The following is a 27,768-nucleotide window of genomic DNA, read 5'->3' as shown; positions in this document are numbered from 1 at the left end:
GTTGATCACTACTATAGGTTATTGAGACTGTATAGCTGTTGTGGCATACCTTTGGTGATGCTATAGTCTTTTCACAAGTCTGAGTACCGTTTGGACTCTGGTGTAGACCCCCGGGTTTGCTTTGTGGTAAAATTTGAGTATTTGGGGATATTAACCTGGGCATGGTCTTAAAAATTCCCTTTGACCCTACTCCTATCTGTATGTGGTTAATAAATGCAAACACACAGAGCTGACAGATTCAAAGATAGACAAATGTAGAGCAAGGTGTGTGAACAATAGACAACAGGAGAGAGAAAACAGTCACACAGAAACCTTATTGGAAATTAAATTACCTTGAGAGTAAGGGGGTCTTAATAAATACACAAAGAGATACAGAATTCTCTCCCTCCTCCAAAGATTTAACATAGAAGTCACAACGTGCCAAGAAACATCTATCCACGGAAGAAATAACAGAACCAAAGAACAAATTGAGATGGCAAATATCTGCAGGGTTCTACTCCAGTTAGGTATGGGAAGTAGTGGCCAGGGTGGAAGCAGGAAATCCTGAGGGTGAATACCAGCTTGTATAAGGTGCACTAGATGGACAAGACATATGTCTCGCCAACATCTATGACGCCAATATAGATGACAAAATGTTCTTTAAGAACATATTAGGAGTGTTGACCCCATATGTAAAAGCTGAACTAATACAATAGGTAATTTAACTATGCTGGATGGCCAAAAGGACAGAAGCACCCCTAGAGATGCCACCAAACCACCAATAGTGAATGATTTAACAAATAATGAAAAGAACCGGACTAAAGTATATGGAGCACAACACCTGACAGGGACTGCTCTTGCAATGTACTAACATGTGATACTTGCAGCAGACCAGGTTAAACACCATCACAAATACAAGGTAGGATATCCAGCTGGATTCCTGTCAGATGACTCTAGTGCTTGCCATATATGTAGGTTTCAGAACTAGAACATTGACATGGAAGCCTGAATTGTAAGTATTGTAAGAAAAGGTCTTTGAAAGTTTGATGAGACACACCTTCACATGATACTTTGAAACCAACTGGAGCAGCACCAACAGTAAAAGGACAGAATGGGAGGCACTAAAGGTGGTAATACATTGAGAATGTACGGATAAAATATAAGGAACCTGACTGCAGCTAGAAAATACACCGACAGAACAGGAGAACAATATGACAAGACTTGAAACCTACAGCCGTAAGGGTACACTTCAAGCAAGAGATGACGGATGCATGGAAGATGTCAACAAACACACCACCACTTCCAGAAATATTATACAAGTAAGTAGATAAAACTAACACTGGGCGTAGTACTACGCTACGCTCGCGGAGCATGCGTAGTTTGCGCTACGCGAATTGCACATAGCACAGTGCAAAAAAGCGTCGCGTAGCAGGCATTTTTTGCTTGCTCGCGGTCCTCAACGTCAAGTTGGTGACCACGAGCGAGCAAAATCAACAACCCGGCAAGACTTTTTCCTCGTTCGCGATCAGCAACATCAAGTTGCTGATCGCGAGCGTGGAAAATAAACCTCCCAGCAAGATTCTCGAAGCGGGGAGGTCAGGTTCCTCATTGTGAGCGGTGGCGTATGCTCGCGATCGATCACAATGAGAAACTACCAGTCCGCATTGAGAAAGCTGCCGCTCGAGTACAAATCTACTCGAGAGGCAGAAAATGACAGCTTGCACTGTGCAAGAAGCCGTTTGCAATGATTGCACAGTACGGACAAGCATCAGGCACTGTGCAATCACAGCATTTTCCCTACCGCACTACGCAGTTCGCGTAGCGTGCGTAGTGCACTTCACGTAGCTACGCGTAGCACTACTACGTAAACTACGCCGATGGTTAGATAAAACATGAATACTGCTGATATGGCTCTTAAAGGTAAAACAAAAAAATACACAGCTTTTCTACACCAAGAGGACAAACGCATAACTACCTAAATTGGCATTAATCAAGCATTCCAGACGCATCTAGAAAAGCTCTATGAACAAGCAAGCGCAATAAATGTCAGGCATGTATATGCAAAACCTGAAAGACTTTACCGAAGACGACTTACACTAGATCAAAGCAAGATGCTGGATACGTCACTCTCACGAGAGGGGTAAGTGCCATATAGGAAATGAAACCAGGGTAGTCCACTAGCAATGAAGGCTTTCCCATAGAGCACTAACAAACATACTCAAGACAATTAAAGAAAATGTTGCTAGAGGTATATATTGAGGCACAGGAGAAAGGAATGCTACTTCATACTATACGAGAAGTCATAATAGATTACAAAGCCCTAAAAGACCACAAACAAAGCCCAAACAACCACAAGAGTGTTAAGTCATAACGACCACTGTCTAGAATAAAGGCTGGCATTACAATTTTTTAAAACCATTTCTTAATACCCAAACACAAGAATAAAAACAGCAGCTGTGTGCCAACATTTGTACACTATAGCAGCCTCGGACACTTTAGAGAAAACACAATCTACCTTTTTAGGTCTCGCCTGTCAATGCGCTTGCGCATTGAGCTTGAGGGAGATATTGGGGCTTAACCAGAGCTTAACCATCGGGCGATTCCATGCAGTGCCCGTGAAAAGCGAGTGCACATCAAAGCCATCTGCCTCCCTCCCACAGGCATCCCCCAGCGTGCGCTCTGCCTCAGGCATTTCTCCTCCCCTAATTATTCACTGCCCATGGCCGGCCGGCCGTACTTTCACTTTCACGGCCGCCAGGCCGTGCGACAGAGACGCTCTTATCAAAATGTAACTTAAGTTCGGCATTCTGCTGCTACTGCGCTCCTTCATTCCCGCAGCACTCCAGGCTTGTTTAATAGGAGTCCTTTTGTTTCTAACCATGCCCATTTTTTCACCGGAGTTTAATTAGACATTGTTCTGCTTTTTATAGTACGTTGTTCCTGGTTTCCGTGGAGCCATGAGGCATCTCAGCCCCTCCCACTCCCCCTTGTGGCCGGTGCTCCTGCCCTGTTCCTCACCCCTCCCGCCACATTACTTGCTTGGTGGGAGCCCCCCGAGCTGGATTCAGGAGTGTGCAGCCACTCACATGCATACAATAAACATAAAGCAAACATGTTTGCTCATTTTTACAGCGTGCAGCACAGTAGTATTTCTGCTAGTGAACAGACACACAAAGTAAACTCGTGCCGTCTTGGCGCCTTACACAATTCCCCACGGCAGCGCTTGCAGCCATGTCTGGTTCATGGGTTACAACCAGCGGCCTGCGGGTTTACCACAGATCTCTGCAGTAATGCCCGCTTCCTGCGACCGCTGTAACAGAGCGTCCCATGCAGCTTCAGTGCAGCCAAGTAGTTTATTCCTGTGTGCCTTTGTGCCTCTGTGTTTTGCATGTGTCGAGACTGTGAGCCTGCCGCTTTTGTCCCCAAGTACTTGGAGAAGATCTTCAGAAATGCACTCTCCTTCACCTGGTATTTGCCCTATGCTTACGTGACTATCTGTGAAAACTCACAAGAACTTTTGGGTATACAAACGTCAGGCTTGTACATCTTCCTCCCGGGTGATGATCTGACACGTCAGCAGCAGAGATGTCTAATCCTTAATGGAGGTTCCTAACAGAAGAGGTGAGAAATCCTGCGGCCAGTTCCTGTGGTGAAGCCAGCGCAAGAGCCTGCTACAACAGCAGTGATGGGTTTTCTGGGCTTCGGTTTAAGCTATCTTGGTGACGTCTTAGGATTTGATGACGCTGAAGCTACACTGATTATAGGTCACTTAGATATTTCAGGATAGAGGTCAATCGAGACTACATCTGTCATGTTAGTCGAAGGCACATTTTGTGGTTTGGTCTGATGGCTGAGTTTTTTTTTAAATCAAAGACTCGTTTTTTGTGCCTTTCTGCCCTCTGTTAGACTCGTTTTTTGTGCCTTTCTGCCCTCTGTTAGACTCGTTTTTTGTGCCTTTCTGCCCCCGTTAGACTAGTTTTTTGTGCCCTTCTGCCCTCTGTTAGACTCGTTTTTCCCTTGTTTTTCTGCCCTTCTGCCCTCTGTTAGACTAGTTTTTTGTGCCTTTCTGCCCTCTGCATCACCACATCATCACTCAGCGCTACCCCAGCATCACTCAACACCACCACATTATCACTCAGCACCACCACATTATCACTCAGCACCACCACATTATCACTCAGCACCACCACATTATCACTCAGCACCACCACATTATCACTCAGCACCACCACATTATCACTCAGCACCACCACATTATCACTCAGCACCACCACAGCACCACCCAGCGCCACCACAGCACCACCCCAGCATCACCCAGCGCCACCCCAGCATCACTCAGCGCCACCCCAGCATCACTCAGCGCCACCCCAGCATCACTCAGCGCCACCCCAGCATCACTCAGCGCCACCCCAGCATCACTCAGCGCCACCCCAGCATCACTCAGCGCCACCCCAGCATCACTCAGCGCCACCACAGCATCACTCAGCAACACCACAGCATCACTCAGCAACACCACAGCATCACTCAGCACCACCACAGCATCACTCAGCAACACCACAGCATCACTCAGCACCACCACAGCATCACTGAGCACCACCACAGCATCACTCAGCACCACCACAGCACCACTCAGCACCACCACAGCACCACTCAGCACCACCACATCACCACTCAGCATCACCTCAGCATCACTCAGCACCACCACAGCACCACTCAGCGATACCCCATTATCACTCAGCACCACCACATTATCACTCCGCACCACCACATTATCACTCCGCACCACCACATTATCACTCCGCACCACCACATTATCACTCACCACCACCACAGCACCACTCACCACCACCACCACAGCACCACTCCGCACCAACACAGCACCACTCAGCACCAACACAGCACCACTCAGCACCAACACAGCACCACTCAGCACCACCCCAGCACCACTCAGCACCACCACATTATCACTCAGCACCACCACAGCACCACTCAGCACCACCACAGCATCACTCAGCGCAACCCCAGGTCATAGGTGTCACATTTGCGAAAGTAATAACTATCAGCATTGTAAATGACATAGCTATTAATTTAGCTATTTTCAAAACCAACACATAAATAAAAAAAATGTAATTTACAAGAACAATAGCACAAACTTTCCTAATGCGAGACCTATTACATTGCAAATGCTTGTTTTAAGTGTTAACCAAATAAGTGAAGACTCAAATACAGATTCTCAGTTGACCATCTAGAGGGCATCAATCCAAGGGAATAACCATTCAATGGCATTTACAGATTATACACAGCACACAAAGATGGCTAGTAAGACTCAATGCGAGGCCTGGCTTTAAGGGCCATTCACGTTCTAGAAGATGCTGCTTTGGTAGTCTTAACCTGGATGAAAACATATTTCATCCTGTCACACCACTTTCAAACTGAGTAGCCAAATCGCTGAGACTTGGATAACTCTGACATCAAAATCTCTCAACCACCAGCAGAGCTTTCTGATACAAGTGACTGGTCTCCGGGAAGACAAGAGCAAGAGGCGGTAAGCATCCCACAATAGTGTTTTTTTCAGATACAGGGTCCGCAGGACTTTTAGGAGCCACTCAGGTGTACACAAGAAAACCAGCACTGTACTGCCAGCAGCTGGCTCTCCCATTCTTAACACTGGTAGGCAAACTGTGCGCACTAGTTACTGGTTCCTTCCTTCAACTAAAGAAAAGTCACAGTACATTTTTAACTACTTGCAATACATGCTCTGTAGTAATGTTGGAAACCCCCAGAATCCCCAGGTTGTTTTTCACTCTTCACCATTTTCAAGCGACAGTGAAGTCTAATTTTATTACAGTTTCCACAAACACAATTTATAAAGGATTTAATCTTCCCAGTGTTTTCTTTGTCGCTTCTCCATCTTTTCCATCTTCTCCATCTTTTGTTCTTTTGGGAACAGCTTTTGGGTTTAGTCACCTGTCTTCCTTTTTCTCTTCAGCCATGGCTTTGTATTTCAGGCACAGGTGAATATGCAGCACAAACAGTCCTACTCTCCTCTGACAGAGAAGCTCTCCTATCTGCAATCACATGGATCCCTCTGGTCATCCTTGTGATGGATGCCTTCCATGATGTTGGGCATATGGCACTGCTACAGCCAGCCAGCAGTTCTCTCAACAGGCATGCTTCACAGATACCCAGAGTGAGCCACCACTTTCACCCAACATCTGACCCGCCACACCCAAAGCGCCCTCACCACACTGGAATAGTGGAAGGGGGGGATGCACTGCAACACAACTGTAAAAGCCAAAAGGTATCCCCTCCTGATCCACATTGGACACCAATCTCTGCCCTTCCGCTTCAACAACTATTTATCGGTCCTTTTTGGAAGTGCAGTCGCTGACATTAAAATATTAATCAAAGTACCGACTAAAGGACAATTAAATGTGCTAGAGCAGCTAGGTTATCAAGGTCACTGTGGCTTTATACCACGAAGAAGCACTTTGAGAACAGACTGGCATCTCACTCACATACGTGCTCTATACTAACCACGATAAAGAAAACACTATTAGAAATAGAGAAAGTGTCTGACACTGTAGGATGGACATGCATGTGGGAGGTATTGGAGCACATGGGTATGGGTATCTCATACTCAAGTGGGTTAAATTATTATAATTAGCACATACAACATTATACAATTAATGGGTGCATAGTCTCGGGCACACAGGAGCAAGGCAGGAACGCCCCTTATGCCTGCTACAGTTTATGCAAAGTAGAGTAACTAGCATGCCATCGAATAATAGCACTGTAACACTGGGGGAATCAAAGTAGGAGCTACAGCTACATAGCATCCATGTATGCGGACAATGAACAAATCTATCTGAAAGATCAAGTCTCACTGGTCATCATCGGCTCTCGAAACAAGCAAGTATATGTCAAAATTGCATCCGCTGCATGGATAAAGGCGTGTAACAAAAGAAGGAAGGCCCAGTTCAAAGGAAATAGACAGGCTAAATATAGACAGAGATATAACAAGACTGAAAGCTTCAGTAGAAGCTTTGAAAATACTATCACTGTTTGCAATAAGCTGGGTATTGCTAGCAAAGGTGGGATTTCTCTCACGATGCTTATGCTCTCTACAGGTCTTCTTGCCGAATCTGTAGAAGACCATCAAAATCTTACATCCGTTAGTAATCCCATTGAAACGGCCTGGAAAACGCAGCAGAATTAAGCTCGAGACTCTAAGATTAGAGTGGAGAATGGGTGGTCTAGCACTTCCAGTTAAAGAAGTGTATTAAATGGCTACCAAGGTGCAACATACAGTACAATGGTTAGAGATAGAAAAAGCGGACAATTGCGGGACTCTTACAATATTATAAAATTACAGAACTAGCTTATGATGGAGTAGTGGTACAGAACCACCTCCCAACATGCTAAACACGTATGTTAAGTGTGGGATGGAATGGGGAAAACAGTTACGCAAGTTCCCTACACATACCAGATTTGCCTCTCTGGATCATCTGCCCATTTAGCCAAGATGGCAGAGGGGCAAGACATATCCTGCTGCTGTCGCTCCTGCAGGTCGAGTTGTTTTCGCCTTTTTACAAGTCCATCCACTGCTAACAAGGAATGCAAGACCACGGGGAACATCCCAGAAGTACGAGGCGGACTTATTTGCCCAGGAACCGCAAGTTAGATTCAGCGTGTAGGGAGGAGGTGGTGCCGCCCAGGCACCAAAGAAGCTAGAGAAGAAGCAAAAAAACAGGGAGTCAATGTTGGTTCTCCCCCCGACCCTGCTGCACGCCACACGTCACAGGATGACACCAGAGACAACTGCAGAGCAGCTGAAGAGGACCAATGCCATAGAGGCCTGAGAACGTGGAGGAGGGAGAAATGGGCATGCTGTAGCTGCAGAGGCGCTGGCTCTTGCCGGAAACAGTACTTATGAGCTCCCCAGACTGTAGGCAGATTAGCAACCCAGGCCCAAGCGGATGAGACACCTAGGTGCTTTAAGTACAGGTCAATCCATCTTGAGAGAAGTAGGGCCAAGTGAACATACACTGGAGAGCCCAAAATGGCCGCATGCAGGCAGCCGTTGGAGATTGATGAAGCTGTTTTAAACACTACACGCTCTGCATAGAATGGGGCAAACAGTGGCAACTGTGTGGTGGCACTCATTCTAGAGGGCCCACTTACCTTTACGCTACTTCAACAGGCGACCTTTACTGTGTGATCCAACGGGAGGTGGACCCCTCTTTATGAGCTAAGCAGAAACAAGAGCCAGCTGCACACACCAGGCACATTACTTTTTAGGATCGGGGACACTGTCCTGCCACCCCTAGGACCCCATAGGACCGAAGTGGGCGAAGAGATTCCAGATGCCAATCTTGCACCTTTCATGATGGGAATGCTTTCCTCTTTGCCGGGTGATGACCATCCCGAAGTACATATCGACAATTAACTGGGCCAGACTGAGAAATGTGCTCATTAAATTCCTCTACTTCTCTGAAAAGGACAACATCCTGCAACACACCAGGAAAGTGAAAGAGGTGAACCTTCAAAATCACTCCTATACGATTTACTAGGAAGTCTCTAAGTTTACATTCCAGCGATGGTCCGAATTGTGCGCAATAACTCCAAAGCTCCAGGAGGATGTCATGTGCTACAGATGGACCTATCCACGCTGTCACGGAGGCCCAATTGGGGCTCCCATTAGGAGACTTTTCAGGGGACACTTAACCATAGAACTTAATAGAAACCCCCGGAGGGAGAGCGACCCGTGGCAACAATGCCGCAAGCGAGGGCTTGGCAAAGACCGTTGGCCAAAGGGCCATCATGACTAACTCATTGATGGTTGGATCCTTAGTACACAAAGACAGAGCTGGAAACCCGGACATGCATGAGAGGCCAGACTGCAGCATTGGGTTTGTGGGCTGAGGAATCAACAACGGCTTTGGCGTGACTATGAACCTTGATTCCTGACAATACCACTGAATGTATATGGCATTACCTGTGATCCTGTCATTCCCAACTTCTTACATTGTGACATATGGAGATTTGGCCCCTCTATGACAGGCAGACTTATCCGCCCCTTCGACGTTAAGCTTGCTACATAGACACAGAATCTTTTTGACTGCATCATTGGCATGGCTTGCGGGGAGCAGGTGGGAGAGACAGGTATTCCTCGCTAGCGGACCAGCTATGCCTAGACAGGCTAGGTCTGATGGGGGGCGCAGACCTTGCCGGGGAGGTTGGACTTCCTTGTCCTTGTTTGAGTACTGGTGGGGACATATGTTGCCCTGGTCCACAGACTCTAGGGAAGACTATTCCTCCCCACCTAGCTACATAGTTTTTGGGTTTTTCTTGTTTATGGTTTATTTGTTGGTTTGGGGGTGTTGAAGGGAGGGAGCAAATCTGTGTCCACCATACCAAAGCCCTGCCACTGCGGTTATGCTTTTTAACGCACGTAGGATCACCTTTCCAATGCCATGAAGCTTTAGATAGTCTCACTTAACATGGAGGACTAAACTTGCCCAAGGAATGAGGCACCATATGGCGGACCCTCTGGGATTCCAATCCAGATACCATCTGTCTTCATGAGACTCATCTCCTGCAGAAAGACCACAGAAAGCTCAAACTCACCACATACCATAGCCTACCACTCCTCGGCAACCACCAAACAGGGAGTTGCAATTTCCCTGAATTCATCTCTCACACAAATATGACATGGACGGAAGATATCTTATATTGGTGGGGGCACTGGAGGAAAGACCCATCACTTTAGCCTCAGTATATGCACCTATTGCAGCACAATACTACTCCTTTTTAGATGTAATCACTGTGTGTCCTCGGGCGCTGTCGCGGAAACAATGGGGGAAGCAGTAGTGACGGTCTTATCATCCAATAGTCCTCCTAAACATAGATGCAAAACCTTTTACTAAGGTCAGGGCCACCTGCCTCAACAAAATACTTTTTATTCTGGTACACCTAGACCACAATGGGTTATGAAGCACGTGACAACATTGGAACAGCTACCCACTTGATGGAGAATGCTTTTCTCATGCCTGTCCCTGTAATCTTTCTTTCACAAGACCTGGATAAGGCCTTTTACAGAGTGGACTGAGCTTTCTTGTGTCTCACAATCCACAAAATGGGTCCCAAGCTTATAAGGATGGTTTTCTTGAGCTATGCGTACCCCCATAGCCAGGATCACCCTGAATGGCTCCCTCTTGACACCCTTTTCCCTTTCCAGAGGCACAAGATAGGGATGCCCACTGCCTCACTTATGTTTGCTCTCTTTATAGCGCCCTTAGCAGGCTTGATTTGGCAATCATCATCCATGACGGCGATTACGTTCAGACCGGGAGGTTTAGATTCTCTCTTTATGTGGACGATATATTCTTAACACTGGGCTCCCTACCAATACACTTCCAGATTATAAACTTACTTCAGGCCTATGAGAAAGCCTCGGGCTATAAAATTAATTTAGAAAAATCTGAGATATTGAATCTGACGCTGGGGACAGAGGAGCAGGGCGGAATGACAGTGTGATTCCCATGCCATTGGGCTAAGTCCTCCATTAAATATTTGGGAGTTCACCTCACATGTAGGACCAGAGAACTCTTTCACACCAACTACCACGCTCTGATGGCGGCTATTATGAAAGACCCTCCCACTCCTGGAAAAATGTTATGCTGTCCTCACTAGGTAGAATCAATTCACTTAAAATGAATGTAATCCCACGCATTCTCTACCTATTTCAGGCCCTCTCAATATGGTTGGAGCCTGCCTATCTGAAAGGTAACCAGAGACTGCTCATGTCTTATTTGGAAAGCCAGGGTCTCCAGAATTCCCAGAAGCTACTGGCTCAGCTACAGAAATTTGGCGGCCTGGTTGTTCCCAGTATACACCATTATTACACAGCAGCCCAACTGCTGGTGGTGGTGAAATGGTCCACTTTGGAATCAGAAAATAACTGGATGTGAATGGACCACGCCATATTGCAGGGATCCCTCTGAGATCTGGTGTAGCTGGACAAATGCCACAGACCACCCAATGCATACATGAGTACCCCAGTATCCACTACCCTCAATACATGGCATAGAGGTGTAGAGTTGCGGAGCCTAGTGTCTTACCCATTTCCTGACACCTCCACGCACAACAACTCAACTTTTACATGGGCCTGAAGGGTTAAAGCCTATCAAAAATGGAGGGTAGGGGGCTGTAAAATTCTTAAATACATAGTGTCTTTTGCACTCCCTGATTCTGAGACGCTCCACTTCGGCATGGAATAACACACCCTTCCATCCAAACTGGAGCCACCAGGGCCAAAACATCCTTTGAAACAATATTTCCCCAAACTCAAAGGCACTCAAGGGATAATATCTGCCCTATACAAGTTCCTGCTAGCACATGACACTCCTCAGACCTGGCGTCACAACAGAGCACAACATTAAACTCTACATCAGATGTCTCCAACCGGCCGATTGCGAGCTACCAGTAGCTCGCAGACACCTTTAGAGTACTTTGCGGCCTTGAATTCATTTATAAATAAGCACCGGGTCAAGTTAAGTGAAAGTTGTATTTATTTTACATTACTGCAGGCTGCAGATAACAGGGCCTAATAATGAGCAGTGCTGGACTCCGATTTATGACCCAAATTGGGGCACAGAAGTGAATAACTGAAGCACTGAGGTACTTAACCCTTAAATAAAAGTCCTTTTCAACTAAATACTGGAGCATGAGAACAAAAGGATGTTTATAAATGCTTTTATATGGAAGAAAATGTACTTGAATAGTTAACCATTTTAATTTTCTTCAATTTCAAAGTGGCGCATTTACAAACAGGCCTCTTGCTCCCAGTGGTCAGTAGACACTGCCATATTTATAACTAAAAAATGATGTCATTGTGTAATTGAGGGAAATGTAATGTGAATTCAAACATTTCTATGAAACATTAAGTCTTAATGTGATTTTTTCACTTTCAATAAAGCCAATTACGACATAATGATTTATGAAGCATGTTCCTTCATTTAAATTCCTCCCATTTAAACAAATGTCTTGTAGGAATATGGAGTACCATGCAATACTCTGAAAATACCCCAAAGATAGTTCGTGGATTCACAATAATAAATCGTTAGCTCAGTCCTGGTAGAGTGGCAAAGAGCAGTCAGGCTTTACTAGAGGAACATATGTTAAGCTTTCCAGAGTACCAACTTGGATGATAAGTAATTGACAAGACTCAAAAGAAATCAGACACCAATTTATAAAAAATAAAGCAGTTATTTATATAAATTTAGACAGCAAAACAAAGTCAATCAGAGAAGTGTAACTGGAACAGAGCAAAACATACTTCAAAACTTTATCACTGCAGTCAAAGGTAAAACGCACAAGTGACAATCGGTCACTTGCAGGTCGAGCTGCGGGGAACCCAAGGAGGGTAAGCGTGATGGAGGTCTCAGGACCAAGCCACGACAGTCAGATCAATATTACCTGGCTCAAGAAGCCCGACATGAAGACGTTTGGCATCACCATCCTTTGGTAGAAGGGTTTTTATACAAAAGTCACTAAAGAGATTAGGGACCCTGACGGTCAAAAGGAAAAGAGATACATTGACACTGCTCAACCTCTATGCTCCGAACCAAGTGCAAGGCGTATTCCTAAGACAGACACTTACGAAGCAACTGAGATCAGTCCAGGGCTACATCATTGTGGGCAGTGATTTCAATCTGGTCTGGGACCTTGATCTGGACAGAAACACAATACATGGTCAGGGTATGGGAGCTATGTCCGGAGTACTTAAGAAGAATCTTTCAGACGCAGGTTTGGTCGATGCCTGGCGAAATCTGCTACCACACTCGAAGGATTACTCCTTTTACTCACACATGCACCCGTCTTATTCAAGCATCAACTACTGGTTTGTCACTTTCTCCCTGCTGAAAATCTAACATCAGCACACATTTACGACAACTCCATATCGGACCACACACAAGTGGAGCTTATGAGGACACCACAGGCGGGTAGGTCACGAGCTCCAGCCACACCCCCCCTTCAACTCCGCAAGACATGGTAGATAAGGCAGCGATAAAAGACACCATCACCAAATACTTTACACTTAACTCCCTTCCCGGCACTTTCTCCCCACACTCTCTGGGATGTGTTTAAGGTCACAATCCGTGGAGTGATGTCCTCTCTCTCTCTCTCTCGCTCTCTCTCTCTCTCTCTCTCTCTCTCTCTAGCCAAGGCTTGGGAGGCACACATGGTTAAAAAGCGTAGAGCTCCCTTCTAGCTCTCAACCAATTGTACTATGAGTGGGGTGACAAGATGGGTACCCTCCTGGCCTGTAGATTGTGTCAACAACCCACGAGGTGCCACATCGCTAAAGTACGAACAGGCATGTCTGCCACAACTTCAAGACCACTTGCTCAAGCTCTATAAGTCATTCGCCTACGCAATGGGCCTTACACCTACCATGTATAACGCAGGATCACACTCATCCCCAAGACTGGAAAAGACCCGACAGTCTGCTTCTCTTATTATCTGATAGCCCTGCTCAAAACTGATAACTCTATACCAAAATGCTGGCCCACCGCCGGAAGCTCTATTCCCCTACTTAATCAACTCCAACCAAGTCGGCTTCATACAGCACAGACAGGGCTCGGACAACATCCGCTGCCTCGCCCATCTTGTTGCGAAAGCTCACAGACATGCCGTCGCCGCCCTTTTGCTCTCTATCGATGCCGAGGAGGCTTTCCAAAGGGTGAGTTGTGCCTTTTTATGGGTGATTCTGCAGAAAATTGGTCTGGGCCCTGTAATGGTTAGGAGGATCATGGTTTCCTATTTGGCGCCTACCACCTCCATTTGTGTTAACAGTCAGTTGACTCGCTCCTTTCCACTGTCACAGAGCACTCTGCAGGATTGCCCCCCCTCCCCCGGCTGTTCGCCCTTGTGGTGGAACCCCTCACTCACCACTTCCGGTAATCCTTTGATTTCAAGAGCATCCCCTTTGGGAGACAAGATCATAAAGTGCTCCTGTATGCGGATGACCTTCTCCTGGCACTTATGGAGCCAGGTACCTTTCTCCCTTCAGTGGTTCAGGCCCTTCAAGCCTACGAGCAGGTATCAGGGTATAAGACCAACCTGGCCAAGTCAAAAGCACTTAACCTTACCCTCCTGCAACAACACCTTCACCGCTTACAGGCACTCACCCCTTTTCAGTGGTCTTCCCACTCCAGCCATTACTTAGGTCTCATTATCAAAAACACTCTAGCCACAAGGATGCGGGTAAAGTGGTCACGCTAATGCAAAGCGATACTTGAAGACCTCCGCCGCTGGAAACCACTCCAAATCTTGTGGTTGGTCAGAATCAATGTGGTGAAAATGAACATCCTCCCCAGGCCCCTATATCTTTTCCAGTCGCTACATACCCCCATCCCCTCCGAAGACAAATGACTGCAGGGGGACCTCTGCGCCTCTATCTGAAAGGGGAAACATCCTCGCATCTCCATGGCACTCCTTATGCTCTGATGAAAGCGGGGAGGGTTTGCCTGTCCCAAACTCCGGGACTACTACTGGGCTGCACATCTACATTACATCTCTGAATGGGTAACACGTGAGAGTGAAAAACTCTGAGTACACATGGATAGGGCTGTTCATTGCCCACTCTAGGACCTTGCCTGGCTCTCGAAGCAACTTCATCCCCGCAGCGCTTACATAGCTACCCAGACATACACAGTGCTGAAGATATGGGACAGGCTAGCTATTGGGAGGGGTCTGACCACATTCCCATCACCAAACACCCCCATTGTGCACAACCCCATTTTCTCTCCCGCTCTCCCCTGAGACTTTTTCCTAGAATGGTGAAGAGTGAATGTACTATTCTTCAGGACTTATTTCAGGGAAAGACTATTAAACCTTTTGACATGTGCAAAACTGAATTTGGTCTTCCTGACTACACCTGCCACCAGTACTTTCAGTTACGGTATTGGGCTCACCACCCTCCCAATTCTCTAGCAGCCATCGCTCACTCGTCCCTTTTGAAACTCTAGTGCACAGCTTCGAAGGAACTCATAGCCTGGTGGCAAAGACATACGATGTCCTCCAACAATCACGTCTCTTACCCTGCTACACCCTACAAGTGGAAATGGGCCACTGACAGCACTCCTGGCATCACCCACAGTGGGAACAACAATGGAGGGAAATTCCACGAATACAAAAAAGCGTCCCCCAGTACGAGGTAGCTTACAAGGTAAGCTCCAATGGTACTACACCCCAGCCTGCCTACACTCTATATATCCCACAGCCTCTACCATCCTGCTGGTGCTGTGGGAAACAGGTAGGTGACTGTCATCACATATGGTGGGCTTGCCCGATACTTACCTTCTTTTGGAAGGAGATTTTAAGCCATATAAAGGGTGCTGTGGGTTACCCCATCCCAGCAGACTACCACACAATTATCCTAGGGTTGCATACCACAACACTAAAAGCAATGACCCACGCAGACTGGTATCTCATGCGCCACATGACTGGCGCAGCCAAGCAGCTAACAGCATGAGCTTGGAAGTCTTCCTCCGCTCCCCGGTTGCGTCTTGGTTTACACAGCTTTGGCACACCATTGCAATGGAGCATAAAACACATAAATTGTCTCATACAGATAAAAAAGTTCCTGCGTCTATGGTCATCCCTCACTGAATGTCTGTCCTCCCTAGAATTCCTATGCTTCCAACCTCCCAGGCTTTGTGCCCTTCACCTGTTTGACTAGCCCGAGTAGGTGGTAGCACCCTTCCCCCCCTCCCGAGTGCCTGTAACGAGGAGCTCACAGAATCAAGACTATCTATCGCGCCCCCAATACCAAGAACATTTGGTTGGAGACGTCTCGACCTTCCATGGTTCTCTTCCTCTCCATTCTCGCCCCCCCCGGCCCCATTAGTTCTAGGGTTGGGCTTTACGACCAAGCATAAAATGGCACTGGACCAAGGAATCATGCCCCTCTCCTGGGATGTCACCGCCTTCTATCTAGGAGTGCACTGGTATGCCCACAGTCTTTTCTATACCCTCTTGTCTGAGACAGTTTCAATATTTTTACTGGGAAAAGGGAGAAAAATCCTATTTCTGTAAGTGCTGCCAATGGTATGTGTATGCTAATTGGTGCTTTTTTGTCTACACCGCGAATGTGCTTTACCTTTGACAAATTTCAATTTACAGATTTTGAGTAAAAAAACTTGCTATCTGACTAGGAAATACTATCTGGGTATGGTAGTCAGTCGCGCATGATGCCTTGCCAGTTTTTATTTGTCAGACTAGCTATTGTAAAAAGTCAGTCACAAGTCGGACCGGTGCCCCTCAAAGGATGGCACAGCTAGGGCACATTCACACCTTCTTTGCAATGTTGGTATGGTTAAAGGTGCAACCAGTCAAATTGTATTTGGTGTTTCTGGAAGTGCGCTAAGACTAGGGAAATTACTCTTAAAAAAAGATCAAGTAAAGAGAGGACTGGAACGATTCAATCTAACATGTGTAGTTGACACAGAGAGAGGCAGTGGCCTAATGGCTAGCTCTGCAGACCGTGGAACTGGGGAACCAAGTTTGTGCTTCGGCGCCGGCCTAATATCCTGTGATTCTGGGCAAACCACGTAATCTTCCTATGCCAACACAAAATTAATGGGTGCTTGTGTAAAGCACTCCAACACCTAATGGGCGAGTTTGCGCTAAATAAAAGCTAAAACAAAAACAAAAGTCAGAGGACTAGACTAAGGCATAAGCACTAAGGCCTGAACATTTATTGGGCTGTGTGAGGGCACAGCAATGGGAGGGAGGGGGAACAAGCAAACAGGGACAACTAAACGGAGCAGATGACAGGGCCAGCTACAAAAGATGCACTCTATAGATTGGCTCAAAAAAATGAAAAAAATTGCTTCCAAAAGTGCGAGCATTGAAAGGACATATGTACTTGGGCCATGCTCTAGGTGAGGGTTACATGCAAGAAGAGGGAAGTGGCCACTACAGAGCTGAGCAGCAAGAAAATAATTGACAGTGCCTTTGAAGCCATCCACTAACCGTTAAAAACCTGTCTTGAATAGACAGCGCATGTGCTGTCTAGCTAAGACCTAAAAAACGTTAAAATGCAAAGACGATTTGCAGAGCTACGGGCAGTCCTAGCTATGAGACGCATAACCATTCATTGACCACCATAAAATAGCAAGCTGGTGAAAGGAATGGTCATTGGAGGAAGAGGGCCTTGTGAAAAACGAAGAGATGAGAAGCTTAATAAATATCTGGCAGAGTGATCGAAAAGGGTACAAAAGCTCAACGCACCCCTCGACCCAAGCCACCCATGAGCTACAGGATAAATCAGGTTTTGCTCAACAGTTAGCGATCGGGCAAACAAGATCTTAGAAAATTTAATTTAACAAAGAAAGGCTGACTGGCACACATAAAAACAACACGAACAAGATGTCATTTGGGAAAAACATACCTACAAAACAATATCACAACAAAGATGACAGGAAGCGTGCATAGATTCAAGGAACGCAGACAAATAATCACCCGAACGTGAAATCTTGATTGTTTCACATATCCATAAACGGAAAAACACCACAAAAGGGATGTCAAGTCAGATCATCATTAATACAGTCAGCCAATCATTAAAAAACTACAAGTTGAGATTGCATAATAAGCAGGGCTGGAAAAATCCACTAGCTATGAGAGCCTTATTTAATCAGGACCAGCTATTTTAACCCTTCGCTGCGGCGGCTATTCCGCCGCAGCGCTAAGGGGGTGGCGCGGCTGCGCGGCGGTTCCGTGCTTGTGACGGAACCGCTCCGTCACGGCACGCGGGTGAGCTGTGCTTGTGACTGAACGGTTCCGTCATGGCCCCGCCCGTTCTTCAGAACGTTAGCGCAGAGGCGGAATTCGCGCCGCGCAGGCGCGGCGGCAGGGCCGTGACGGAACCGCTCCGTCACCAGCACAGCCCACCCGTGGCTCATGACAGAACGGTTCTGTCACGAGCGTGGAAGAGGTTAAAGCCTACTCCTCATTCTGGCGAGCTGATAACAGGTGGTCTGTTTGCTCACAAAGTGAATAAGCATTAGCAATGCCTTTAAATCTTGTTATCTTGTCATATTTGCTCAGCTTTCAGAGGTCAAAAGTCAGTTTGTCTTCTATATTGAGGTTTCTTTCTGTGACTTAAGTTATAAGATTTTGAAAAGTGAAATGTGTGACAATCGCACTGTGCAAAGTATATGAAATGAAAGGATATACGATTTCAGGCATTTTTCTAACACAACACTGAAATAGCTAATAAGTGAACTGTTCAAACATTTCAAATATATTTCACTAGTTATGAAAATACATTTTTGTAATTCTGTGGTGAAAAAATATTTGTGTAGGATAAAAACAAAGTAGAGCACTTTACTTGGTAATGTGCACATTTTAAATATTTTTGCTGAAACCCAATTGCCAAACATTGTTTAGGTGCTATCTAGTTTCATCAACAAAACTACATATTAGTGGGAAAGCTTTGTAGCCAATGGGAAATGTGCTATTTGTAAATGACAGTGTACTATCACATCATGCTTTAGTGATATACTTATGAAAAGTGAGTTTTTAAACATGAACTGGGGAACATTCCTGCTCCTGCTCAGATGGCAACACTATTAGTGAACTAAGATACAAGCCAGGGATCATGTGCCCTATATGAGGGCACGATTCTTATTATACATGAAGCAAACGTTTTAGTAAATAAAAGGAGTTTTTTGAACAGCAGAAATAGTGAACTTGCATATTTGAAGGCGCTCTTTTATGTGATAATAAAGAATAAGGCAGCTCCTAAGTCAAAATATTTGCCTAGGTTCACACAATTTGAGACCAGTTCACAGGTCAAGTACATTACAGTTAAGTCGAGTAGATTATTCAAGTTACTAGACCGTCAGGTCTAGTAACATTTTGATGATTTTTCGAGCCCTGATTATGTTAACTCTAATTGTGCTATGAAACAACATTATGTTATTTATTACACAGTAAAAAAAAACGCACAAAAGGTTTAAAAAATTGAGACAGTATTATATAATGAAATAGATAACACCATGAAAGTTCTCTTTCTCATAAACACAATATTGAAGCAAAAAAACTTCTTGGTCAATGTATTTTTATATTCCTGGACTATACACTGATGGAACAGCACTGCGAGCCGCTGGAGTGTATACGTCAAGATACCAAGGACAAAGAAATTTCAAATTCACCATAAGACGCTACCACCAGCAGATACGGAATACCGAGCGCTCTGCTTCTGCAGACCGCATAAGCTCCGGCACAAACAGCAGTACGGAAATCTTCGCCATCATCAAAGATTTCACCATGCCTTGAGCAACATCACCCCCTTGCAAGGATTTTGCAACATGATCTCAAAATGTTTCTGTAACAAATTTACCTCCATATGAGGCAACTTCCCATCACAGCTGAAAAACGCTCACTGAGCTCATGACCCACCTTCTGCATCATCCAAAATACTGTTATCATGAAGACTGTCCACTTCGAGGTCTCCTCTAACCCTTAACCCCACCACGCCTACACCAAAGGACACCTACTGATCAGTAAAACCTTAACACCCATCCTCAACATCTCCATCAACTCAACTGCATTCTCAGACACTTGGAAACATGTCTAAGACAAGTCCCTGCTCAACGAACCATTCGCTGTCCCAATCACGCTCTCCTACTACAGATGGTCTTGACAGAGGAGCCATGGAAGCCCTCAATCAACTGGACCTCTCCGCAGTATTTGACACACTCACACCCCATCCTCATCAGAGAACTGCATGAGGTTGGCATCCAAGTACGTGGTCTCTGAAGGATCTACGATCCTCTCGTTCTTAAGGGATAGAATACAAGCTGGCAACCTGGCGCCTTACTTCTGTGATACAGTCAAACATCTGCAGGATGCCTCAAGGTTCATCACTCAGTACCACCCTCTTCAGTGCATACATGATCCCTTTGGCAAACGTCATCTGCGCACACATCAAAATCCTCACCTACACAGACAACCTACAACTCATACTCTCGTTGGGTGTTAACTCCCGACACGGATAGGAACTTACTAGGAAGGACATATCTTAGATAGATACAATGGTGACAATGCCTGAAATACATACATGTGTCTGATAGCAAGTGATGTTATAGTTCATCATGTTATTGTGAGCTGAATATGTGCAAACACCTATATGTTTCAGGTGTATTTTATTTTAATGAGTGAACCGTACTACTACCTTAATGGGTTTATATGGCCACAAAGAAACTAGATATGTGAATCTTAGCGCACGTCTACGAGTAATTTGAATAAGCTGTTTAATTTGTCATAAGTGTGCACTCATGTATTGTTTTTTTGGAATTGACTGGTGCACGAGTCAATGCGAGGGGATTTAATATCATTGCTGTATGCTTCGACAGATTTGGTGATTCTGCCACCGCTGAATCTCACTTCATTGCTGTCCATGAATCTGTGTGTAACGCCAAGTCGATATATCGTGTAGAACACAGACTATGCCTACTGTGTTATCAGTAAGTTTGTCTATGATTCCCTAACATGTCTAAAATAAGCAAGTTAGGCAGGGGAGTGACAGGACTAAGATAGATAGAGCATAAGATCATAAAGACCCACAAGGAGCGTTTACCATGCACCCCCTGTGGCGCGGTTTTTGTGTGAAGGGCTGTTAATGAATTTGAGTAAATACATGAGTGATAGCAGACCCTAATATACGGATGGATTAGATCATTTTGGAAACCATTTCACCCCAATCAACATAATGTAATCTGTATGGTGTCCTTAGCCCTCTCTGTTTATGATGAGGTTTAATAGAATTCGAAATTTAGATATTGGTTCAATTTTAAATTTTGCTTTATAATGTACATATAAATACTTACTGATATTTTGAATATTTATTTATAGATACATGGTCTCAGAATCGTTGTTTTTAAACGTGACATGAACCACCGTCAAATGACATCCACAGACACAAATTTTGATTAAGGTATGATATAAATGTACATATCTTTTTTTAATTTAATGCTAAATGAGTTAGATCAACATTGGGTGTTGTACATATAGACAATAGTTCTTGATGTAAGTCACGATGAATTATGCTAGTTACAATATGAAATGCAATAATTGTATGTTCACTGAATTAGTCTCCTCCCGTTCATGTAAATGTTTAGGATAATATGACTAGAAGATGTTCTGCACAGCTTCCCGTGGATTTAATATTGAGAGTATGAGTGGCGTCCGATAAGGATTGTGACTAATGGGCAATATTTAGTTTAACAATGAATTACAACGAATGGCACTGTTTTTGTATATTGAATTTTTTATTGTATACATTGTGTAAATATTGTATTTTGTAAATTGCTTTTAGCCCTGAAGAAGTCCCATGAGGGATGAAACGCGTTGGTGGCAAGCAATTGTGTGATGTTTTAAAGGAATAAAGTGCCTCTGAATAAAAGGAATAAACTAACCACAAGCAAGTATTGCAACCATCTGTTCATCTGGGAAGCTGTTTATTGATATATTGTGCGTTTGCTTAGATATGATGTACTAGGACATCTATACTTAATACAGACTGTTGTAATCGGGTGCGGGGTCATTCTTGTTTTTTCGATAGTGGTGATTTTTTTAATCACAGTTTGTGGAATGTATGTGGGTCACATCCCAGACCTAATGCACAGGGATTTAGTGTAGATCTGACAGGCTCACACTAATAGCGACGTTTGGTGCTGGACTCGTAAAGCTCTGACCCCTTGCAGTGTTTCTTTAACTCATACACTCTCAGACACATCACTCCTAAAACATGGGACGACCTCCCACTCCACATCAAAGCCTACTCCACTCTAGAATTCCGCAGGAAGCTTAAAAACTGGTTTCAATTAACCAAGCTACCCTAGGCAGGGCTCGGCACACACGCCTGCTCAGTGCCAGGAAGCCCTCGCGGGTGATGGTGCACTTTACAAATACCCATAACATACAACCCCAAGAGATAATGTAATCCCTGGGTACCTCGGGATTGAGTAGAGAAGAAAACCACCCCGACTTCTGTTCGTGCAAGGACACAAGAGATCTGGTTGTACGGTTAAACCAGGTTTAATCAAACAAAGGATGAACAGTTAGACACAGTACAGTGCTGGGTTGGTGCATGGGCTTAAGCCCTTTCGGTAGGGGAACGACCTCTCCTTCCAACCGTCCTCTGCACGAATGCCGGTCCCGGCATTCACCAACAGAGGGCACAGTGCTAAGTAGTGGCCGACAATGCCACTCGAGCGTTGTGGGGGAGTACTGCTTTACTGTTTAGCTCGTCCTCCTCATTAGTGTCGGTCCCGACACCATCCAACGGAGGGCAATAAACACGAGCTCTAGTCCAGCTCGATTCCCTCGAGCGGGCGTTTGTTGAAATAATAGGGTATAGCAAGATCCTCTCGCACTCGAATACCCTCGAGCGGGGACTTATGCCAGTAGCGCAACAAGCGTGAGTTCCAAGCGCTCGATACCCTCGAGCGGGGACTGTGGCACGTAGCGCTTTGCAGCGCGGGTCAAAGCGCTCGATACCCTCGAGCGGGGACTGATGCAGATAGCGCGTTGAAGCGCGGGTCACAGCGCTCGATACCCTCGAGCGGGGACTGAGGCAAACAGCGCAGCAAGGCACAAGTTCGGCTCGCCTGATACCGCTCAGGCGGACACACCAGCTGGGAGCTTTGCTCTCGGAATGCTCGTTAACCCTCGAGCGGGGACTGCGCCTATGGTTTACGGGTCGCAACAAAGGAAGTCGGGACGCTCTTCGCGGTGCTTACAAAGGGCTGTTTCAAGAATCACGGTCTCACCGTGCAGAAGTGCTGGCTCGCTCTACGAACTCCGAATATCCGACGCCTTCCTCTGCGTCCGTTGTTGGTTTTATGCCGGCTCGTCTGCCGGCGTGCAATGCGCCTGCTCCAGGCTTGGCATTCTGGGTAAGGTAGTTCAGGAGCTTAGTTGGTCTGGGGGTTGTAGTTCCGTCGACTGGCCGGTAGCGCTGTGGCCCCGTTCTGTGTTCTAACAGATAAGCACTGAATTCAATTGTCTACACCCTCCAACTTTTCTCACTACATACCAACGGTCTTGAGTGGAAAGGATACCTTTGGGGGAAATAAACATAAAAATCAAAGCTTTTAATTGGCATCATTGAAGAAATATTGCACTAATTGTAAACATTAGCATCTACTGTGTGAAAATAATTACTGTGTTTTTCGCATTGAGAGGCAATGCCCTTTCCTGTAGCATTCCCCTAGATAATACTTTTCTTTCCACAGTGTCTAAAACGGAATGTAAGGCTTCCTTTATCTGTATGGTAAAAGAGACAGCCTCATCAGCCACTCTAGCTTGACTCTAGTGGCATGATGAGCACAGGACCCACGTCTGGGCATACCCTTCTCACATAGGGCGACAGAATGTATCCGAAGACTTTTCTCAGCAGTACGTCTGCGGACCAGCAGGCGGCACTATGTGGCTCCACGCTAACACTGTTCAACTGTGAATCTGACGTCCAGAGGCCATATAGACAGCACTGCCTCTCGCTGACTTTAGTTGCTTTCAAGACTGTCCACGCCCCTAGACACAGAGTCAAATCAGCAAATTTGATTTGACCAGTGTGCAGATTTAAATTCTTGGGATCTTATCGATATATCCCAATTCACATAACAAGAAGGATAGGAGGGGTGGTAAGGAATATGTGATTAGATAGAGTCTCTACTAGAAAGAGACTTACTGAAGGTATGCAACTTCCTTTGGGTGCAATGCATCAGTCACTACTGTGAGCCCAGAGTGGGTAAGGGAGAGGAATCTGTCGCTGACCCAATCATGGTCCAGGAACGACCAATGCAGATCTTTCGCAGTCTACTCCGGAATCCTAACACCGTTGGAGAGCTACTCTTGATGTTGGGCCCACCGAGTATCCTTGTTCAGCATGATGCAGGTGGCCATCAGGCCCCGCATCCTCAGAGTCAACCTTACTGTAATCCAGGACAGAGCCTGAGAGCACTCCTGAAAATCCTGGACTCTCTTTCCCAGGGGAAGAGCACAAACCCGTACCATGTCCAGGATGGCTCTGATGAAGGGGAGTGTCTGAAAAGGAGTCAGGCGTGACATCCTCTGATCTTCAAGTGAAAGATGCCGTTGAAACTCCAACGCCAGCTGCTCACAGTTTCCCAATTTGCAGAAGAGTGCTTGCACCACTTGCCGGAGTAACTGCAATTCGTGATCAGTTAGGTGCCGATGGCGGTGCTCATCCACTCTGGAATTCAATGACCCTGCCAGGTGGCTCACCACCAGGAAGATTCCTTGCTGGTCCAGCAATTTCCAGAGACAAAAGGCCTTTGGCAACAGGGTCTGTGATCCCACCTCATCCTTTTTTTTTTAAGTACCATATGGTGGTGGTGTGGTCTGAGCACCTGTACTAGCCTACCCTTGATGGGTGAAAGGCAGGCTTTCAACACCAAGTGGATGGTCCTCCTCTAGAAGGCATATATGGAGCTGGGACTCTGCATGAGACCAGAGAACTCTGATCTCAACCTCTCTCAGGTGGCGCCCAAACCCAGAAGCAATGCATCAGTCACCACTGTCAGTTCTGGGTGGAGTAGGGAGAGGGGTCAGCTCCTGACCCAACTTTAATCCAGTAACCACGACTGCATATCTTTTGCAGTTTCTTCCAAAATCAGACCATGGTCGGAGAGGTCCCATTGATGTTGGGCCCACTGAGTCTTAAGATCCTACTGTAGTTGCATATGCCACCTGACACCTTTGATCAGCACAAAGAAGAAGACCATCAATCCTGGTAGCCTCAGAGTTGACCTCACTAACACCTAGGGCAGAGGTTAAAAGATTGAGATCTCGCCTTTCTCTGGGAAAGGTACAAAACTGAATGGTCCAGAAAGGTTCCGATGAAAGGGAACATCTGAGAAGGAGTCAGCTGGGGACAGTCAAAGGTGAGGTGGAGTGGAAATAAAGGGCAAGGAGTACCCCTTTTGTACAATCTGCAGGTCCCACCTGTCCGGTGAGATAGTCTGCAAACCCGGCGAGAATCGTCAGATACTGCCTCCAAACTGGTAACTCTGGTAAACTAAGGGCAAGCTAAAGGTGTTTGGCAGATGGGGCACTAAGAAGCTCGCTGACCCTGACCATGGGGGTGATGGGAGCCACAGCCACAAACCTGCTGGGCACCATGCAGGGGATAAATTGGCTGACAGTATTACGTATTTCTACTGATGCCACAAAAGAAACGGTAGGGCTTATGAAGCTGGCATGGTGGGACAGATAGGGATCATGCTGTGGCCTTTTTCTCCTTGAAACATTCTAGAGTGGAATACGCTTTGTGCCAAAACAGGCGAGTCCCTCCACTGGCCATGTCCATGAGGGGAGATTGGACAATGCCCAAAAAAAAATAACAACAATTTGCGAACTTGGCAGCACCACGACGGGCATGAATGTCTTGAATTAGGACAGGCCGGAGGTCTTCTGGAATACCTGAATGTACTTGAGCCACCAAATCTCAAAGTGTGGGAATAGCGGCCCAGGAGGCTGTTGGAATGCGCAGATCTAAGGGAGAAGTTTGTTGATGAAAATATCCCCATCCCAACGGTTTTCACATATTTTGACTCCCTTTCAGAGGGAGTAGTTGGAAATGTATTCAGGTACATTCAACTTGTAGATGAATGCACAACCCTGCTTTCAGCAAGGGGGGCAGAGGCAAAAACGCATGGGCGCTCCAGGGCAGGGTGGTGGAGTCTTGCAATCTGGCGATTGACTAGGGAGACAGAGCATGGTTTTGGCCAAGTCCGTAGGAGGGCATCTGTGTGTGCCTCAATGCAGGGCTAAGGGGTTCAGTAGATGTTTGCCCTGGCTGGAGCATGAGCACTTCTGTCAAATATTGGTTTTGACCTTTAAGGTGGAGAGCTGGAGGTCAAATACTCCAGCAGCCATATGCAGGACCATTGCGTGAGCAACCCTCTCCTCTGTGGCAGGGTCAGGGGGTGAGAGAAGTCCTGACTCAGGTGTCAAGGTTACTGACATCAGAAAATCATCAAGCCAATTTTCTTTGTAGTACAGTTGCCCTATTTCATCACCTATATCATAATCGTTGGCCGGATTCATACTGATTGAGGAATAAAATGTATGTGTCCTTCCTTGTCGAGGTGGCAAGTCAAGTGGGGAAGGCAGAGCTCCAACAGAAGTTGAGATGGCCTCAGTTTAGTTTGTAAAGGTGCAGACGGAGTCGGAGAGCACAATGCAAGCTATCTGATGTCCTCTGACATAAGTGGAGACTGCACTGAGTTCAAGGCTCTGGGAAGCCCCGTGAAGCATGACACTGGAAGCAGAGTCAGTGCAGGAACCAGAGGAAGCCCAGTGATGGATTCGGAGGATCCAATTAGGGTCGCAGGAGAACCTGCCAGTGGTATGCCACATGCGGACCCTTCAAATCTTTGGGGCCCCTAGGCATGCCAGAGGGAGTCAGTAAGGATCCAAAGAGTTGGAGAATGGCCTCAGGGAACTCGTTGATCTGCTTCGGTGTCACAGACGGTCCTGGAAACTCTGGTTGTACCGGGACAAGTTAGAGGATAGATTCCCAGGTTGACTGACTTTGGGAGTGAAATGGAGAGGTATGGCAACACCCTTGCACCCTCTCAGAAGAATGTGAGTGGCAGGAAGGGGACAAGTCCTGCTTGTATTTTTTATGCTTTTTTATCTACTTAGTCAAAGACTTGGAGCACAGTGACAACCAACTTCGGAAACAACAACTGCAACTTCTGGACCAGGATCGACCCTTCGACTTGGACCGATCTTGGCATGGAATTTACCGAGGTCTGGTTACAGAGTTTCACCTTAAGGTCCGATATGGTATTTGGGTACACGGACACTGAAGGCCGAAGATTTATGCTTCTCACCAGGCACCACAAGCAAACCTGAGGAGAATCTGTGACAGACATTTGTTTGTGAGAGTCTTTACAGAGTTTAAATCTTTTTGTCTTGGGAGGTGAAAGTTCCTTTGCAGACTAACATTTTTTTTAATGAAAATCTCTCTCTTTCCCAAAGAGGGATAGTTCCAGATCTGTGTCTTGTGGACCAGAAATGAAGGAACCATTATCAGCATGCGACAGTGGCGCCTATATGGGTCCCACACGTAATTTCTGAAGCAGAACAGCGTCAGTGCGCAGGCACAAGATGCCATCATCTGGCACGCAGTACTGCTTAAAAAAGATTTCCGATCCAGTTTGACACCTGAGGAATATTCAACAAGCATTTGCAATGCAATAGGTCTCGCAGTTGTGAGAGTTTGAGCTATTGGCATTTTAAATGCCAGTGCCTTTTATTTATGTATTGGTTTTTAAAACATAAATAAAAGGCATTGTCATTTACAATGCCAATATCTTAAACTCTCGCATTGCAAATGCTTGTTATTTTAATATTGCATTTATATAATTTTGTTAATTATCAACAAACCAGACTCTCTAGGGTTTTATGAATCTGTCATGCTATTGCAAATGGATTAAAAAAAATATGTCATATGTTGGAAAGTGAAATATGTACATCGGAGATACCATAGTAAAAACTATCCATAAGAAATGTGATCTTCATAAATATTTAATATTTTAGGATGATCATAACCTTGGAACGGAAAGGGATGTCTCATCCATTAGAGCAGAGGTGCCTCACCCCTCCAATAAAATGCCACCAGAAAAGAAAATGGAAAATAAAGTAAATTTATTACCATTTTATTTTTCATCAACCCGTCCC

General features: G+C 45.8%; 1 protein-coding gene across 3 annotated transcripts in view; it reads right to left on the bottom strand.

The window, feature by feature from the left end:
• FTO (FTO alpha-ketoglutarate dependent dioxygenase) overlaps nucleotides 1-27,768 on the bottom strand; it is a 1,792,536-nt gene that overhangs the window by 1,670,140 nt on the left and 94,628 nt on the right. Inside the window, exon 1 of one of the 3 annotated variants that reach the window (XM_078668471.1) lies at nucleotides 7,466-7,528. The exons of the other annotated variants lie outside the window; for them this stretch is intronic. The gene's annotated coding sequence lies outside the window, so the exon portion shown is untranslated. Of the gene's footprint in view, nucleotides 1-7,465; nucleotides 7,529-27,768 lie in introns of those variants that run through there. 3 annotated transcript variants of the gene reach the window in all.

Source organism: Lissotriton helveticus, chromosome 12 (genome assembly GCF_964261635.1).
Source record: "Lissotriton helveticus chromosome 12, aLisHel1.1, whole genome shotgun sequence".
NCBI classification, from domain to species: domain Eukaryota; kingdom Metazoa; phylum Chordata; class Amphibia; order Caudata; family Salamandridae; genus Lissotriton; species Lissotriton helveticus.
This window is presented reverse-complemented; position numbering and strand designations above follow the sequence as displayed.